Source organism: Neophocaena asiaeorientalis, unplaced genomic scaffold (genome assembly GCF_003031525.2).
Source record: "Neophocaena asiaeorientalis asiaeorientalis breed wild unplaced genomic scaffold, Neophocaena_asiaeorientalis_V1.1 scaffold96, whole genome shotgun sequence".
Classification (NCBI taxonomy): Eukaryota; Metazoa; Chordata; class Mammalia; order Artiodactyla; family Phocoenidae; genus Neophocaena; species Neophocaena asiaeorientalis.
In genome coordinates, this window is record NW_020175831.1 from 788,472 (window position 1) to 806,522 (window position 18,051).

General features: G+C 45.1%; 1 protein-coding gene across 1 annotated transcript in view; it reads left to right on the forward strand.

Moving 5' to 3' along the window:
- The window catches only part of RAPGEF4 (Rap guanine nucleotide exchange factor 4), a 253,176-nt gene that overhangs the window by 3,023 nt on the left and 232,102 nt on the right, over window positions 1-18,051 (forward strand). The window contains exon 3 of the mRNA XM_024732858.1: window positions 15,909-16,055. The gene's annotated coding sequence lies outside the window, so the exon portion shown is untranslated. The remainder of the gene's footprint in view (window positions 1-15,908; window positions 16,056-18,051) is intronic.

Here is an 18,051-nt window from a genome sequence, read left to right on the forward strand (position 1 = left end):
TTCCATGATTTGAGTATGGCGCCAGGTGTGGGAACATGCAATGCAGGAGCACATGGGCTGTTCTCCAGGAGCTTGCTCTCTATTTGGAAAATGCAACAAGGCCATTGCAGTGAGAAACTTCAGTTACATGAGGTGAAATGTGAGCAAAGGGGAAGGAGAAGCAAGTCTTCCGAGGTTTGTCCTTAGATCCTCCTCCGTCTGGTTTCCTGACTTTTCTCCGTCCTAGAAGTGATCCCCTTGTCAGCCTTTTAAGAGCTCCAGCGATGCAGCGGAAATGTGGTCGGTGCAGTCCCCCAAATATCCCTCACTTTTTCTCTACCTCAACTTGTCAAATGTGGGAAGCCAATAATACTTTTTTTTCTAAAGTTCAGCACAGGCTTCCTTTATCCTAATCAGTCACCTCTGAGGAGCTTGGCATCCTAGTAGATAAAACTCATATTCTTCTTGCCCTCCATCCCATAATATTTGTGAATTTTAAATTGGACCCTGGGCTTCCCTGGTGGCGCAGTGGTTGAGAGTCCACCTGCTGATGCAGGGGACACGGGTTCGTGCCCCAGTTCGGGAAGATCCCACATGCCGCGGAGCGGCTGGGCCCGTGAGCCATGGCTGCTGAGCCCACGCGTCTGGAGCCTGTGCTCCGCAACGGGAGAGGCCACAACAGTGAGAGGCCCGCGTACTGCAAAAAAAAAAAAAAAGAAAATTGTACCCAGAGTCTCCTTTCATATCTGCAGTGACTTTTGCTCTGTCATTATTCCATGCGGCCTAAATGTGCAGAACCTTCCTATTTAGAGCCAAGAGCCTCTCATCTGAAAAGAACAGCCCTCTAGAGGCTACCGTCAAGCTTCAGTATGAGAATGTCCCAAGTTTATATTCACATATTCAGGATTCAGATAAAAACTGAAGGAAGAGAATGGGCTAACTACAGAATCAGAAAGAAATATCAAGGAACATCAAAGAATCAGTTAAAGGGACAGATAATCTCCAGCCAAGCACCATGTCTAAGACGGTGCTTCTGAGCCTTCTCCGGATGCGGCACACTTCGAACGAGAGAAACATTCATGACGTCCTCAACTTGAGGTTTACATTTTGTAGGAACTTGTGTGTGTGTTGGAGTTGTGGGCAGTTACCATCTAACAAGCGGATGGTTGGTAAGTGGACATTTGAAGTTTGGAGTATAGGTGCCTGTGTTCCACCCATTGTTACGGAGGCTTAGGATCTCAGGCCAGTGCCCAAGTTCTACTTAACCAATAGTGTACCTTTTCTATGCACCAGTGTATCAAAAGTTCCATGAGAAGCTTCCTGGAATCTGTGCCCGCTAGCCTCAGTGGTACTGTCCCTCTCCCCTCTCTCACAGGGCCAGTTTCCTCTTGGATTTCAGAGCGGCCCAATGGGGGAGGTGGGTTTTGATTCTTGTAAGCTGCCTCCATTTCCCAGTGGGACCGAGGACAGCTAGCAATTCTTGGATATTTGTTACGTGCTAGGCAGTGTTCTAAGCACTTAATAGGTGTTTACTCCTTTAATCCTCACAATAACCCTATGAGGTAGGTCACATTACTGCTTCATTTTACAGATGAGGAAACTAAGGCCTCAAGGGACTAACTAACTTGCTCCAAGTAACGTATCTAGAAATTAGGGGAACCAAGGTTAAAACCCAAGGACTTAGGCACCTGAACATACGCTCTTAGCCAACACTCTGTACTATTTGACTCCGAAGAAACACGATGAAGCGTGTGATTTCCCTCTCTCGGCTACTTCTCATCCTTTCAGGTCACCCCATGTCCTGCATCTCTGCACACCTTTTCCCTGCAGACTGCTGTCCTGGTGGGTCCCTTCCGGCCCTCGTTGCTCACAGCTGCCCCTGATGCTTCCCTTCACCCGGTCGCACTTCCGTGGATGTGCAGAGGGGACAGGACCTAGAAGAGGATGATTTTCCTTCCTCCTCTGCATGGTCCTGAATGAGTAATGATGGTGTGGGTGGAAAGTTGAAAAGAGAAAGGTGAGGAAAGAGAGGAAAGGGAAGGAAGATGCAAATTAAGGAGGAGAAAGGTGAGAAGGCAAGAAATATAAGCAAGAGAGATGAGGAAAGAATTTTAAAAAGCAGAGCAGATGTTCCTAAGGGATGATAAATAGCATCAGCAGTGACGTGCTGACACCTCAGATGTTAAAAGCTGGCATGAGATTTTGATGGTATTAGAATAGTATTTGGCCAGGGGCTGCTGGAGTGTCACCCTGGACCAATTATCTCTCACCATGGGGTGCCAGCCAAGAATAGCTGAGCAATACTTTGTTATTAGCTGTGGGTTCTTTTAAAATTTTAGTAAGTTTTTAACTTTAGATTTTAGCTGTGGTTTTTTTTTTTTTTTGTGGTACGCGGGCCTCTCACTGCTGTGGCCTCTCCCATTGCGGAGCACAGGCTCCGGATGCGCAGGCTCAGTGGCCATGGCTCACGGGCCCAGCCGCTCCGTGGCATGTGGGATCTTCCCGGACCGGGGCACGAACCCGTGTCCATCGGCAGGCGGACTCTCAACCACTGCTCCACCAGGGAAGCCCCCAGATTTTAGCTGTGGTTTTGACCTCAGCACCAATGCAGAGAAGTTTCCTGAGCTGGGCTTGCTCTTCTCTTACTTTGTTAGGAATTAGTTTTATACCAAAGCTGGCTTATTGCCTCCTCTGTGTACTTTACAGAGTCCAGCCATAATGTCCAACCAGAGTTTTCTGAATTGATTTGGAGAGTCACTAAGAAACAAGGAAAACACATTGACCTCTACATCCTGCAACCCTCCCAAGAGTAGCCTGAGACAGACAGCCTTCTAGCCAGCTCTGATGGGCAAGACAGGGTTCCAGCCACACGGAGGGAAGAAGCTAAGGAGGATGAGTGAGATGGCTGAATCTTCTCTCGTGGCAAGTTGCTCAAAGGGAGAAACAAAAAAAACCCATTTCTAGCTGCTCTAGCCTTGTAATGGACTCTGGTCTCTGCCCCCTAGAGATGTGGCCACATCAGGTCTATGGGTTAGCCAATCAGAGTAGCATCCTATGTAAGTGAGGGTTTGCCAACAGGGTGCCAACAGGATGCCAAGCAATGCCAACAGGAGATAGATAGATAGATAGATAGATAGAAAGATAGGTAGGAAGATAGATAGATGGATAGATGGATGGATAGATAGATAAATAGCTAGATAGATAGAGACAGATATTTCCTTTAAGGAATTGGTTTATGTGATTGTGGGGACTGCCAAGTTTGAAATCTTCAGGGCAACTGGCAGGCTGGAGTTTCAGGTGAAAGTTGATGCTGCAGTCTTGAGTCTAAAAGCTGGAAACTCAGGCAGAAGTTCTATGTTGCATTGTGGAAGCAGAATTTCTTCTTTGGGAAACCTCAAGGGAGACCTATGTGCTCTCAAGGCCTTCAACTGATTAGATGAGGCCCACCCACATCATGGCAGGTAATCTGCTTTACTTAAAGTCTACTGATTGCAAATGTTAATCACATCTAAAAAAATACTTTTATAGCAAAATATAGACTGTTTGACTGAACAACTGATTACCATAGTTTAGCCAAGTTGACACACAAAATTAACCATCCTATACCCCTATCATGGGGAGCAAAATGAGATTGGGCAATGGGCCATGGGAGGAGAAGCAAGAAAAGACCTGGAATTCCTAGAGACCAGCAACAGCATTGCTAAGTGCCTTCACGTGTCACACTGTGTTAGGGGTTCCGTGGATGTTAACTGTCTTTATCTTTAGTTATTCATGTCCTATTTGACAGGGGCTTGAAAACAGGGCTCAGAGACCTTAGGTATAACTTTCCTGGGGCCACACATATGTACGTGGCTAAATTAAGAATTGAATTCACTCGACATTTCAAAATGAAGCTTACTGGGTTTTACAATAATTCTGTGTTTGGTAAAGGAAGATAAATTTCTGTGGCTTATAGAAAAATTTTGGATACCTCCTAGATGCTTAACAAATACCTATTGGAATGTGAGCAACTCTCTAATTTTGTTTACTTCCTGATTTCAAGTTTTTTTTCCAATTTCTTTCACTTAGTAAGTCGCCATGCATCATATGAAACCTCATGCAGCAGTATTAATATTTTTTGTAGGAAAAAGAACCCACTGCAAGTCGTCACAGTTTTCTGGCTAATTACTACGTTGACCGTTGTCTGCCCAGAGGAGTTGTTAATGTCCGCCACTAAGTAGATAAAGCAGAGTCCTTACTGATCTCTGAATGACAGTTTTATGAGGCCACATTTTTTAAAATTTGTATTAAATCTGTGGGTTTGTTTTCCCCCTGTGTATGTAAAGAAAGTTTGGTTATATTGTGGAATCTTTGCTGGGACTAACTGTATCTGCATATTTTTGGTCTCTGCGGACCAAAAATGTCAGTGCTGGAAAATTCCTGGACAGTGGCTTTAGAGGTACATGGCTATAAAAGAGAAGTATTTCCTTCTTTTTACTGCTTGACTTAGCAAAATAAACTCATTTTAGTTTTATGAAATGCAGGCAAGAAAAAAAAAAGAATTGAATTCACATCTGACACACTCCAAATTTCATGTTCTTCCTGCTGTTCACACACGAAAAAAGGTGGGCAGGGGGCAGTAAAAGAAAAAGGAGAAAAGTTAAAAGAGACTAAGAGAGAATTAAGGAAAGAAATGAGGTAACAGCAAAGAGTCAAATCTTCAAAAGCGGTTAGGGCAGTTTCTTGCTAGCCTGCCCCTCCATTTCCTTTCCTCAAGTCTCACCTTGCCCTGCATGCCTCTCTTCTCATCTGAGAGTCAGAAGTCAGAGGAGATGGTGGTGATGAACTGCCAACCTCATCTCTGAGTTGCGGCTCCTCAGGAGGGTTTTAGCTGAGCCGGAATGGTGAGACAAGGGCAGGAATGGCTAATGGTAACAGGGCGCCCACTAGAGGCAGCTTTGTGCAAAGCACTTTACAAGTTTTATTTCACTGGCTACTCCCTACATCGCCTTCCCCATTCAGTGCTATTATTAGTCTCATTTTACAGGTTACACAGCCATTAGGTGTCAGAGCCAGTTCTTTGTGATTCGAGGGCTCACGTTCTTGACCCTCAGGGTTGTACAGGTGCCATCCGGAGGGTGGGAAGGGGAAGGGATAAAGTGAGGGCTGCACAGTTCAGCAATGACGAGTGTGCAGAGAAGCAGCTTTTCCCATGCAGCTCCTGCAGCCACCCTCCTCATTTCCGATTCCAGCTCAGAACTCAGGGCTCCACGCCTCACCTCCAAGCACTGGGGAAGGCCCGCTTCTCACCCTCTGCTGGGCTGCCCCTGGCATGTGGGCCCTCCTGCACCACCTTTCAGGCCTGGACGCGCACAGTGAAATGAGCGTGGCCCATCCCTTCAAAGGGTTTCTAGGTTAGAGGGTGGGAGAGGTGTTGATGGGATGTGTAGGGGGTTGAGAGAAAAGGAGGAGCCTGACTTGGATGATGAGGTGGGTGGTGATGCCACTGATTGAAATAAGAAACACATGAGGAAGAAAACCCTTCACAGATTCTGGTACAGTATTTTTATGGCATTTATTAGGTACTATTGATTTGGGGGGAATTTCTTCTGAAAAAAAATCACCCTATTTCTTACGTGTGATAGGAAGATATAACTATAACTTCAAGAATACACAGAGCAGAAGTATTTTATTTGCCTCATCAGTTCATGTTACTTTCCTGCCTGTTTCGATATATTACTTTTTCTCCCTTCCCATCATTCCTCTATACTTCTCTGCTCACCAGAGTAAGAAGACTCACTTCTTGCTCTCTGTGTGATTGGCTTGGCAGGTTCTTCTTGAATTCTTTGGACCTCCCGTGGAGGGTCACCCTTATTTCTCACTGGCCATACACTACGAGCAGAGTAGTATTGACTCTCATCAAGTGCAAAGCATTTCACTTGCACTCTTTTGTTTGAGCTGCTCTGTTAGGTCGACCCAGCTGTGTTGCATCTTGCTTAGGTCACAGGTGAATGAGTTGCCCACTCAGGAGGACACAGTGGTAGCCCATAGAGCTGGAAGTCACCTGACTTCCTTACCCAATCCAGTGCTCTGCCCGAGCCACGCTGAGGTTAGCCACACGAGGGACCATCTGCCTGGGGAGGAGGCTACGGGTACAAAGGGCGCTCCCCCCCGGGCGCTGCCGGTACGCACGCATGGTGGTCACGGGGGTGTGTAGCGCCTTCTTCATCCCCTGGGGTCACGCCGATGCCCAACGTTATAACAAAGAAAGCCCTTGATTCCGCATTTGGGAGAAGGAGGAAAACAGAAACACGCCGGTAAGTAGTAATATAATCTTCAGGCCCTTTCCTGGCAGGGGAGGGCGGAGGGGAAAAGCCATGGGGCTGCGGGCAGCCAGATGGCTCGCCTCTTGGTCTTGTTTGGGGTCAGCCCAACCAGTCAGTGTAGAAGCACAATGTGTGCCAGCCGGGGGGGCACGACCTGGCGCACTGATGCTGCCCCTCCCTGTGTCCGCTCCCGGCTCGGGACCGGCACCCTGGGGTACAGGAGCCTGCCGCGCGCTGGCTGGGACCAGCTTCTCTGCCTCTCACGCAGTTAGGCCTACGCTCTGCTTCCCCGCCTTCTCTTCACCTGAGTTTCCCCAGTCCAAAGCCTCGAGCGCGGACCGGGGTTGGGGAGAGACAAAAGCCTCCGGATGAGGAGAGGGACGTGGGCCGTACCTGCCCGAGACCTTCCCCGAGGAGCTGGTGCCACGGTGCTTTCGTTTCTTGCGTTACAGCCTTGAAACCATGGGTGTGCTAAGAACTCTGGGAAGTACATGGATTGTTCCATTCCTGTTATTACGGCGAACTTTTATTAGAGACCGTCCTTGGAAATGTCTTCCTGTAATTTATATTGATCCCACTACTCCGTAAAACAAAACCTACTTGGGAAGAGCTCCTGCCCCTGTGTGTCCCTGTGCGGCTGTCAGAGGCCCCTCTCCCAGCTGCCCAGCCGTTTTCCTGCCTGGCCGTGCGTTGTCTTACCCCCTGAAACTGAGAATGCCCAGCAAGGGGCCCTGCCCACGGACCGCCTCACTATCCCCGAGTGTCCCAGTCTGGCTCACGTGCTCGTGTAGCACAGATTCTGCTGGGGATATATCCTCCAGTTCCCAGCGAGACCTGTCCCCACCCTCGGTTTTTTACCTAAGCCGAAGCAGGACGCGCAGGCCTTCAGATGCCCACAGCTGAACTCGAGTGCTCAGGAAGCTGCCTGTCTCCGGTGCCTATTTAACTTAACGGGCTAAAAGCCAGGGATTTTACATTCCCACTGGAATGAATAATAGCAATACTATGGGTGGACTTTTTCATGTTTAAGTGGATTTCAGGTTAGGAGTGAGCATTGGAACAAGTTATAGAACAAATACGGAGCTTAAAAACAATAAATAGTTTAAAAAACCGCAAATACCCAGCTGTGTGTGGGGGGGAGGGGAGGGGCCAGCGAGACAGGCTCCTTCTTTGCAGATTTTATAAGTGAGGAGCCTCTTTGGCATGGTAACTATTTAAATCCTAAAAATAAAGTTTTAAACTAATCTTTACACCAAAAAAGTATAACAGTTCCCCAGTCATATGAAAGAAGAATTTCTGATGGTTGCAGAGCAAATAGAAGTTCATACTGCAAAATAGGGAATGGGATGCTTTATTAATTCATTAAAGCTTTTATATTTCTATAACAGACGCTTATTTAAAGTGTTACTATTTACTTAATGCAGTGCACAGTGGTTTAAATCAGACCTCTTTCGAAATCCTCAGAGCCACTTAATTGCTGAGTGACTGTGAGCAAGTTAGAGCACGTGTAAGTTAGAGATACTAGTTCCTGCCTTACATTGGTTAATGTATATAAAGCATTTAGTACGAAGCTTGGCAAGGAGCAGGGCTTCCGTGCTTTTTTATTACTACTTGGAAAGAAAAGTTGGTTGCCTAAAGTGGAATGCCGTTGGTTGCAATGTTGTCATTTCACCACGAGAGGGCAGTGCTAGAATAGAAAAAGCAGGAAATGCACTTGGTATTCGAAATGGCAAGTTTAACAATGCTGTTCAGCCATTTCATGGGATCAGAGAATGGGGCTGAGCTTGGCCTTGGTCATCACTTTATTCATCTTTTCATCAGTCTCTATAAAGTTGTCTGGCGATTTTTAGCCAAATTTTTGGAAAATGGTCTCTTACTGGTTCTCTCCCCAAAGTAAAATGTGCTTTTTTTAAAAAAAACCCTCTGTCTATACAACAAAGATGTGTTTTTTTTTGTTTTTTTTTGTTTTTTTTTTTTTGCGGTACACGGGTCTCTCACTGCTGTGGCCTCTCCCGTTGCGGAGCACAGGCTCCGGACGCGCAGGCTCAGCGGCCATGGCTCAAGGGCCCAGGCCACTCCGCGGCATGTGGGATCTTCCCGGACTGGGGCACGAACCCGCGTCCCCTGCATTGGCAGGTGGACTCTCAACCACTGCGCCACCAGGGAAGCCCAACAAAGATGTTTTTAAGCGTTGCATATTTGTTTGTAAAATTTGGAGGATAGGCATGTTTCTCTGTCATGTTGCTTTATCTTTCCCCGTCTTTGTTTTTGTCTGTCTGATTCTTTGGTTCATTCTCATTTCACCCCATTATTTTCAGACCTTGCTGTCATTTGGAAACATTTTCTGAACCCACTTATCAAGCCAATAAAACCTGAAAGGTGCCAAGTCTAGAGTGGTTGTTTGTAATCTCTTACTACTTGTCTGTGCTTAGGTCACACTCTTTGTTAGGATCTGATCAGAGTTTGTTTAGCATCCTGCCTGGGGCATCCGAGTACTGTATTTAGTTTTGTTGCATGTAATTCTGGGTTTGGGCGGAGGCAAGACAGGGCCACAGTGTAGTACAGACTGGCTCTCTGCTGAAACGGGGCTGGCCTCCCGGATTTAGTTATCAGATGCTAATGCGAGTCCATTCTCACTGAACCTTCCAGCAGCCAGCTTGCCTGATCTTGTTGTGCTGTGTCTAACACCGATTCCAGGGAAGTGCTCTCAAAGTAATAGAGCTTGTCTTTGCTGTTTGTTAGGAAGAAAAACACATTTGTCTTAGTATTTTGCCTTCCTGCTTGGTAGTAAATCCTTAAGGCTGCACATACGCCCTAATGTCTTGACAAATTCAGAGATTAGGTTCCATTAAACTTCTGTTTTCTAAAAGGACTTGAAGCACTTCGTAAATTCCAGGACTAAATTCCAGCTTATGAAATAAACTTAATGGCAAGTGTTGCCCATAGGCCTAAAATAAAAATTGTAAAAATACTTGCTTTGTAAAAATTTGTTTCAGGGTGTACACACTTAAAGGACCAGTTTGTTCCTTGATGTTAACCCAACATGTATCCAAAACAATAAATATGCGGTGAGACAATTAACTTCTTGAGCTACTAATAAGGAAGTGAGTTAAATATGCATGATTAAAAATAAGATACCCCTCTGGGCTTCCCTGGTGGCGCAGTGGTTGAGAGTCCGCCTGCCGATGCAGGGGACATGGGTTCGTGTCCCGGTCTGGGAAGATCCCACATGCCGCGGAGCGGCTGGGCCCGTGAGCCATGGCCGCTGAGCCTACGTGTCCGGAGCCTGTGCTCCACAACGGGAGAGGCCACAGCAGTGAGAGGCCCGCGTACTGCAGAAAAAAAAAAAAAAAAAATAGGATACTCCTCAAAGTTACAGGGCAGTCCAAAAATTGATGTACTTAACACAGAATTCTTCTAATGTATTGTTTTAAATTTCATCAGAATGTCTAACTTGTGTAAATTAGATTTCAGCTGCTGCTCATAGACCTCATGTGCAAGGTCCGTGTTTATTAGCTTGGATATCAGTGACGCATAACCGTGGACTTTCTTAACACCATTCCTATGTCCATACTGTAGTAATGTTCATAACGAAACAAACAAATAAAATGCCTCCTATGAGAATGCCTACTTTAAGGAAACCCAGTATACTGTAATCCAGACATTCAAAGCAGATAAATTAAGGGGTGATTACTTGCAGTGCAGAAGGATTCTTTGATTTACAGCAGGACTCTTCAGAAGGGTTCCTTTGAATACACGCTCCCCCAGAGAGCTGAAGTGTTTTGCAGATCATTCAAATCACTTGACATCCGGACTGGGGGACAGAGAAACTTGGAATTTAAGTGTTGAAAAAGCCATCATTAATTGGAGATGAACGCAAAATGAATAAGAGATTCTCTGTTACTTAAATAGTAGAAAAATACACTTTGCTTTTTAGACATGTAGATAACCATATTTATATACGTGTATAGGTTAAGTCAGAAATATTTTCCATTTTTGATGGAGCACCTGTGTGCCAGGAACCGTATTGGACTATCTATCACGTATACTGAATTCTGCTAATAATCGAACGAGAAAGATTGTACCCATTTCGTAAGTGAGGATACTGAGGCTCCTGGGAGCATTCTACCCAAAGCCCAGGATTAGTAATTGGCAGAAATGAGCTTTCAATCTAGGTCTGCAAGGCGCGTCCTCTTCTCCCTATGCTGCCTCCAGGGCACTTCCCGCTCGGTGTGAAATGTGGAGACTCTGGTGCCTCCAGGTGTGTGTGCTTTGCCTGACGCTCCCTGCCTTCCAGCAGGGCCAGATTGTTGACACCTTTGTTAACTTACCTAACACCAACTTTTAGGAGCAGAAGTAACCAGACCCTACCTATTCTGCTGAAACACATACCATACCAAGATATTGCTCCTGACTTCAGTTGGTGCCCACCTGGGCAGGAGGAGAACCTGTAAGCTGGGGGCTGCCCACGGTGGAGGTGGGCACCTTCTAGAGGGCATGTGCAGGTGCTCCTGGGCAGGAGGTGGGGGAGGACGCAGGAGGTGGAAGAGCACAGCCCCCAGGTGAGCAGGTGAAGGGCTGAGGCAGGTCTAACATGATGGGTGGGGCCTGGTGATGGGCAGGGGGGCAGGAAGCAGGCTCCGTGATGGAGCTGGGTGGCCAGGCTGACGACGAGGCCCGGTATTAGAAGGGTGCCAGAGAGGAGCCAGGGCCTGGGGAGTGCTGTCACAAAGAGGCAGTCTACCACTTTGAGAAGAATTAGGATACCGGCAGGTTATCGGGACAGAGACGCAGAAAGATAGAAACCCAGTTTCTCCAACTGATGTAGGAGCTCCGTTAGTAGAACAGGGCACAGGATCAGAGTGGGCAAAGCAAAAATGCAGATGCGATTCTTAGTTTCTGGCTTTGGTTGCTTGCATTTCTCCTGAGTAAGGGGGTCAGAGCCCCAGCCTGGAATGGATTTGATCCTCTAGGTGAGGGTCAAGTGGGCCCCAATGTTGGGATTAGAGGGTTGAAGGGGGAGCAGTGCCAAATGTGTGGTATTTTTCTGGTGATTTGGAATTATTAGGTATTCAATCTGTGAATTGGCTGATTGAGAAAAGAACCTGTATGGATTAAATTAATAATCAGTTTTCCTACTGAACCTTAGAGGTTCTTAAATTTCATATAATACGTTAGGAAGTATATGGGAAGTAATTAGATTGACTAGTTTCTAGCCTCAACTCTTCTACCTGTTAGCCACACTTCACAAATTACTGAATATCTTTGAGCCCGATTTTCCTCAACCTATAAAATAACAATAATCCCAGTGTTGCAGGATTGCTTCAATACTACCACCGGTAAGAATATCTTTATTAAGCATTTCTCTTGAGTCAGGCATGGTGCAAAGCACTTAAATACGTTATCTCCTTTAACTGTTGTGAAGAATTAATGAGACATCATAGTCAAGACGCCTGGCCCAGTGCATGGTATATAGTACTCCACGCACACACGTGGAGATCCACGTGAATACTGACGCACAGGAGGATAAGTACTATTAAGGGTGACTGGGTAATTCAGTTTTTAGAAGGTGGGAGGAGTGATCAGGTGGACTCACAGATGAGAGAGAGCTGGATCCGATTGCAGGAAGAAACCAGGTATCATCAGTAATGTGTCATAGGTAATTCTTTTTTTGAGAGCCCATCACTGCTAGTTATGTAGTAGAATTGGCCTTGGAGACCCAGGATGCTTTACTAACACAATGAAGTCTTCCCAGGTGTCACCCAAGGGATATTGCACTTAGGATGTGTCTGATGCAAAGCAGTCAGTGATAAGCTGGTCTCTGTTGCTATTGTAGGATCTCTCTGGGAATGCTGGTTAAGCCCAATACCTCCCCAGAGGTCTCAGTGTAACTTGGGACTCAGGGCCACATTTAGTTAACCCAGTCTCCTGTTTCCCCAGAAGCTAACCTGGAGACAAGGATTTGGCTGCCAGTGGTTTTTATGGAGGAAACCCCAGGAAGTGTCGTAAGGGAGTGGGAAGTTGACAGGAGGAATGAGGAATGCCTATAAAAATGTGTAGGTAAGGAGTTCAGCTACGGGCACCTGGGCTCACTCCTTCCGGGGGACCCTCTAAGAAACTGGGTAGGGTAGGAAGCTGGCGTATTTATCTCGCTCCTCTCATGCCTCTTTGGAAGATACACCTTACAGGCATTAATTGCCCAGCACGCTGCCCTCAGGTGGAGCAATGCAGATGAAAGGGGAAGCCGAGCATATATGTGGGAACTGCCCAGAAACCTACAATTGCCTCCGAGGGTGGGAGAAGGGGGTGGGGGAATCTGGCAGGGCTCCAGCAGCATCTGCTAAACCCACCTTCATACTTGAAGACACTCAGATTTTTAGTATATGTGCTGCCGAAGCGAGCACGACACTCAGATTTTTAGATCGTCATTTCATATCTGAAAGTCCCCCCAAATAAATTGCCATGTTAGTGTAAAATGGGCCATTCCTTCACTGTTGATGTTTCACAGTCCTTGCCGATTGCTTTCTTCAGTCTTCCTCACTGTAAATATTTCCTTTCAGGTAACCTTTCTGAACATTAGTCAGCAATTGAGCAGAAAATAAATGTCTGAATAGTGCCTGTCTAGTAAGTATCGAGGCATGAGCAGATCTCTAGAGGACGTGTGAGTTTAAAGGAATAGTGGTGTTCCCTTCAGAGATGGGCGCTTGCAGCTGCAGGCAAAGGCATGCATTTAAGCATCTCCACAGGGTTTCAGGCTTGGAACTCTGACCCGCAGGGATCTGGTGAGCTGGGAGCGTGCACTAAAATAAGAGTGTGTCGGCTCCTCTGACTCACATTCCCGGGGCTCACATTTATCCTGCCTTTCAACTTATTGATACATACTGAGCAACCATATTGGTTCTGCCACCTGAGAGAACATTTGAATGTCAATGTCTTTATTTGGTAATTATCTTCTACTGCACATTGCAAGTCCCCGCCTGGAATTCAAATGCAAACAAGGCCTCGCCCCTAGGGACTATAAAGGGAGTGATTCATCTTCAGGGTGAAGATGTTCTTCTTAGGACTTTCTTCTTCCCTGTGCCCAATTATCCCAGTTGCCCAATCCACGCTTCCCAGATCCATTCAGATTTCTAAGTAAATTTGTCCTAAAAATACCGAGTCTGCTGAAAGTCAAGTTTGAAGTTGCAAGTAACGCTTCTTTCAGGTGAGGTTTTATAGTCCTACTTTCAAAACCATATCTTGTATTTGTGATTCCCTGTCCTTACATTTGAGAGGATGGGGTCTGAAGGAGGAGAAGAAGACCGGTCGGATCCCACACTCAGCTCTGGTGGCAGAGCACGGGATACTGGGAGTAAGCCCAGGTGCTGGACGGAATGACGGGGGCTGGTGCCCCTCTGCACAGAGGTCCTGACGCATGGAGCTACATACACTGAGGAGGGCACTTGGCAGCACTAGCATGACTACGTGTTGTTACGTGTGAGCAGGCAGGTGTCATGTTAAACTCTCTAGGGGAAACCCAAGAATAATTTGTCTTTTGTCATCATTTCAAGAGCTGCTCACTAGCAAGAAGATGGGCTCACGCGACTGACCTTCACAGGCTGTGTCTTTGTATACCTTTTGGTGACACATGGTGACAGGTGTCGGGGATAGGAGATGAGAGATGGAGAAGACAACTTATTCCGTAAAAGTCTACAGCAAGCTCACGAAAAACAGATCTGCATAGTTCTTGTGCATTATACTTTGTAGCTAATCGTAGATAATTGAGCTACATGGATAGTGGCAGTAGTAATACGTATGGTTCATCCCTGTCAGGTTTTAAAATAGAAATTTACACTGGAAAGTATAAATTAGGCTAAGAGGATTCTTTCTGAAGGGTCCAGATGATTAAAAAAAAAAAAATGAAGTAGGCTAGTGGATCTTTAAGCGAACCCGTAGTCTAAAGAATTTGTGAAAGTCTGTGATTTATCATAATCCATCTTGTGTCTTTACTAGAACCTGAAAATTACTCAGAAGTATCTGACATGCTGGGTATTGATATTTCAGCCCTGGGAGTATTTTTCTGACTGAGTTTGTTAACAGCTGCCTTTCTGGAAAATTTATTAACAGGCCATTTTTATGTTTCCCCCTGATCTTTCATTCTCTTCTGAGATATTATTGATTTTATTTTCCTGAACACAATTTTAAATGGTAACATCTGTGCAGAAGCAACTTGCTATGGTTCAGGGAACTGGGTTCTTATGGGCATTTGTGTTAGTAATGCGATTACAAAGTCACTAACTTGATCTTAATAACATTTGCCTGTTACCGTGTATTAGGTGCACGAAAGGAAAACTGTACTTTCTAACTCAGGATTACCCTTGTGTATCTCCCTTAGTGGATAGTACCTTTTGCAAAATTAACGTCCAGGTGATCTTGAGTGACTGAATTACTTGAAACTAGTTAGGATTAAATCCAAGAATATTCGCCCATGTTGCATGCAGAAAGGAAATTACTTTCTTAGTACACCTTACACTTTTAAATCATTGATTCAGGACATTTTATCAGCTGGCCACACAGCACTTCACTGGGTGCTGCTTTTACTCTATCGTGGCTGAGGGGGGCAGCGTGATACAAGAAGCTGGGAATCTGTAGTCAGATAGTCACAATTGGAACCCGGCTGTGTTACTTACTATCTGTGTGAACTCGGGCCTCGTGAATCCACCCTTCTGACCCTCAGTTTCCTCATCTCTTTAAGACAGACTGACATAACAGTATCCCCGTTCCGGTTTCTTATTTAAATATCGTTAACTGTACTCTCTCACTAAAAAAGCTGAGTTCATCTTCAAACGATTTCCCCCGTTTTCTAAGAGCGAGTAGCCATAGAAAAAGATAACCATGTCCACAGAAAGACATGCACAAGATTGCTAGCAGCCTTATCCATAATATCCCCGAACCAGAAACAACCCAAATGTCCACGAATAGGAGAATGGATAAGCACGTTGGGGCATACCCTTGCAATGGAAAACTATTCGTCAGTGAAAGGAAGAAACTACTGATTCACGCAACAACATGGTTGAATCTTACAGACGTTACGTTAAGCAAAAGAAGCCAGACACCAAAGAGGGCATATTGTCTGATTCCTTTTACGTGAAGTCCTAAAACTGGCAAAATTCCTTTACGGTGATAGAAATCAGAGCATCAGTTGCCTCTGAAAGGAGGGTCCTGACTGGAAAGGGGCACGAGGGAACTTTCAGGGGTGATGGAAATGTTGTCTTGCCTTGGGTGGTGATTACACGGTGTATATATTTGTCAAAACTTGTTGAACTGGGCAAGTGAATTGACTGTTATATTGTATAGAAATTAGTTGACCCTTGAACAGGACGGGTTTGGACTGTGCGGGTTCACTCATGGCGGAGTTTTTTCAATAGTAAATACTACAGTACGACATGATCTGTGGCTGGTTGAATCTGCTGATGTGTAGGAACCACGATATACTCAGCTTTTCTACTGTGTGTGTGCAGGGCTGGGGGTTGGCACCCCTAACTCCCCCGCGGTTCAAGGGTCAACTATATACTTCAAAGAAAAGACAACTCATCCACTGGCAAAATGTTTGCTTTTCTAATGACCAGTTTTTTGGATTCTCAGGATGCAGTGACCATCTGCACTCTGGGGATTGGGACAGCCTTTGGAGAGTCCATTCTGGACAACACTCCCCGCCATGCGACAATTGTTACGAGGGAAAGCAGTGAACTTCTCCGCATCGAGCAGAAGGACTTCAAGGCACTATGGGAGGTGAGCCCCAAGGCTGCTTTGTCAGTTAACGTGGTTGCAGAAAAGAAAGAGAGCTGCCACATGGATGATGGCATTAGAGTCAAGCCTTAATGTGCTCTGTTCTGAGCCGGTGGATGGAATTTAATTTTCAAAACTTGTTTTTGAAATGAGTGAATGAAAAAGCCATTTTGACACAAGATGTCTTTCCTTTTTTTTTTTTTTTTAATGTAGTGCTTGCTCAATTTTCTGTGGTTTGACATACATTATAATTATTTCTTGAATGACCATAGAGTGTTTTATGTATAGAGTGTTTTTATGTATTTCCCCCCTCCTATTCCACAGATGTGTTCTTAACCGGGGAACAAAATACTTTGACATTTTCTTTGGCATTTTCAAAATCATCATTGACATGTTCCCTGGGAAAGTGGAATGAATGGGGTTAACATCTGCTTCATTTAAATGCTTTAAAAAATGATGTGCCCTGTAATAAGGTATGGGAAACGAGGGACGTAAAGATGGCTGGTTACTTGCCAACTTCAAAATGCACGGATAGCACAGCAGTGGATGGAGGCAGCTGGTCCTGGTGGCTTGTGCATTTCCCGCTGCTTACCGGCGCCCTTTAGGGTACCACGCTCATTTACAAGAAGGACGGGGAAGAAATCATCTTACACGCATTCACGGTAAATGGAGTGCTTAGAAAGGCCCTTGCGTCCTTTACGCTCATTCCTTTTCAGTTCTTCAAGCTTCTGATTTTTACCTGTGGCTGTTCCTTATCTTTGTCCTTGGCTCAGTACGTCCAAGCGTTAACCCATCGAGCTGGCAGGCTTCGCCACTTGTCCCAGTGTGGCTAAGATTTTAAACCTGATCTAAAAAGAATTTTGTGTAATCACATAGTTTCCTCCAGAGCCAAAGAAATGACAGATGCATTAAGGGAGCAAACCTGTAGGTGAATGAGTGATGCTTTGCCTTGAAAGTCCTGCAAAGCCTTGGAAGGTCTTGGTGGTGAAACCTGTTACTTTTATTCTTGGCAGTAGTGAATAAATTGCAGGGTTACTTGTTTGAAATGTTCCTCTTAGAAAATATTAAAGAGCTCCAACTGCTCTGTAAAGTTCAGAGACAAAAGCGAGTTTTAGGAAGGCAGAGCTAAAGTAGGTTTGCATGAGGTGTGTGCGGAGAGGTTTTCTGTCAATTAAAAGGGACCAAACTTGAGGCAAATAAGTCGCTTTTTGGATCTTTTCATTTAAAAGGTGAGCTGAAAAGTCTTTTCCAAAAAGAAAATTCGGAAGACTGGTTTAAGAACAAAAATGACTCCAATTGTGATGTATGTCATTATAACTGCTTTTGTCTGTGATGACTTATTCAAGTTGCTGGTGGAGGATGGTTTGTGGCAATATTTAAAAATTTATTTTAATTAGGAGGCCTCAGTGCTGCGAAGAAAGTTCCTGAGAAGTTGCTACCTGTGAACATTTTTAAAAATTTATTTTTAAAAATTTCGGGACTTCCCTGGCTGTCCAGTGGTTAAGACTCTGTGCTTCCACTGCAGGGGGCATGGGTTCGATCCCTGGTCAGGGAACTAAGATCCCGCATGCTGTGTGGCATGGCCAAAAAAACAATTTATTTAAGAAATTTTCAGACGTTCGGAAAATCAAAAAGGATAATACAATAAACGACTTATACACTCCCACCTAGTTCAGCAGTTGTTAACATATTTGCTTCATCTGATTTTGCTGAGCCGCTTTAATGTAAACGACAGGCATCACGACATTTCATCCTATATATTAGCATATTTCTCCAAAAAATCAGAATATCCTGCTACATACCCATAATACCATTATTTCACCTACAAAACTAAAGATAATATACTAATGTCATCTATATCCAGTCCACAGTTCAAATTTCCCCATAAATATCCAGAAATAAATACATTTATTCCATAAGTATTTTTATATCTGTTTTATTTCAAACCAGACTCAAATAAAGAACCATGTGTTAACATTTGATTGTTATGTCTAAGTCA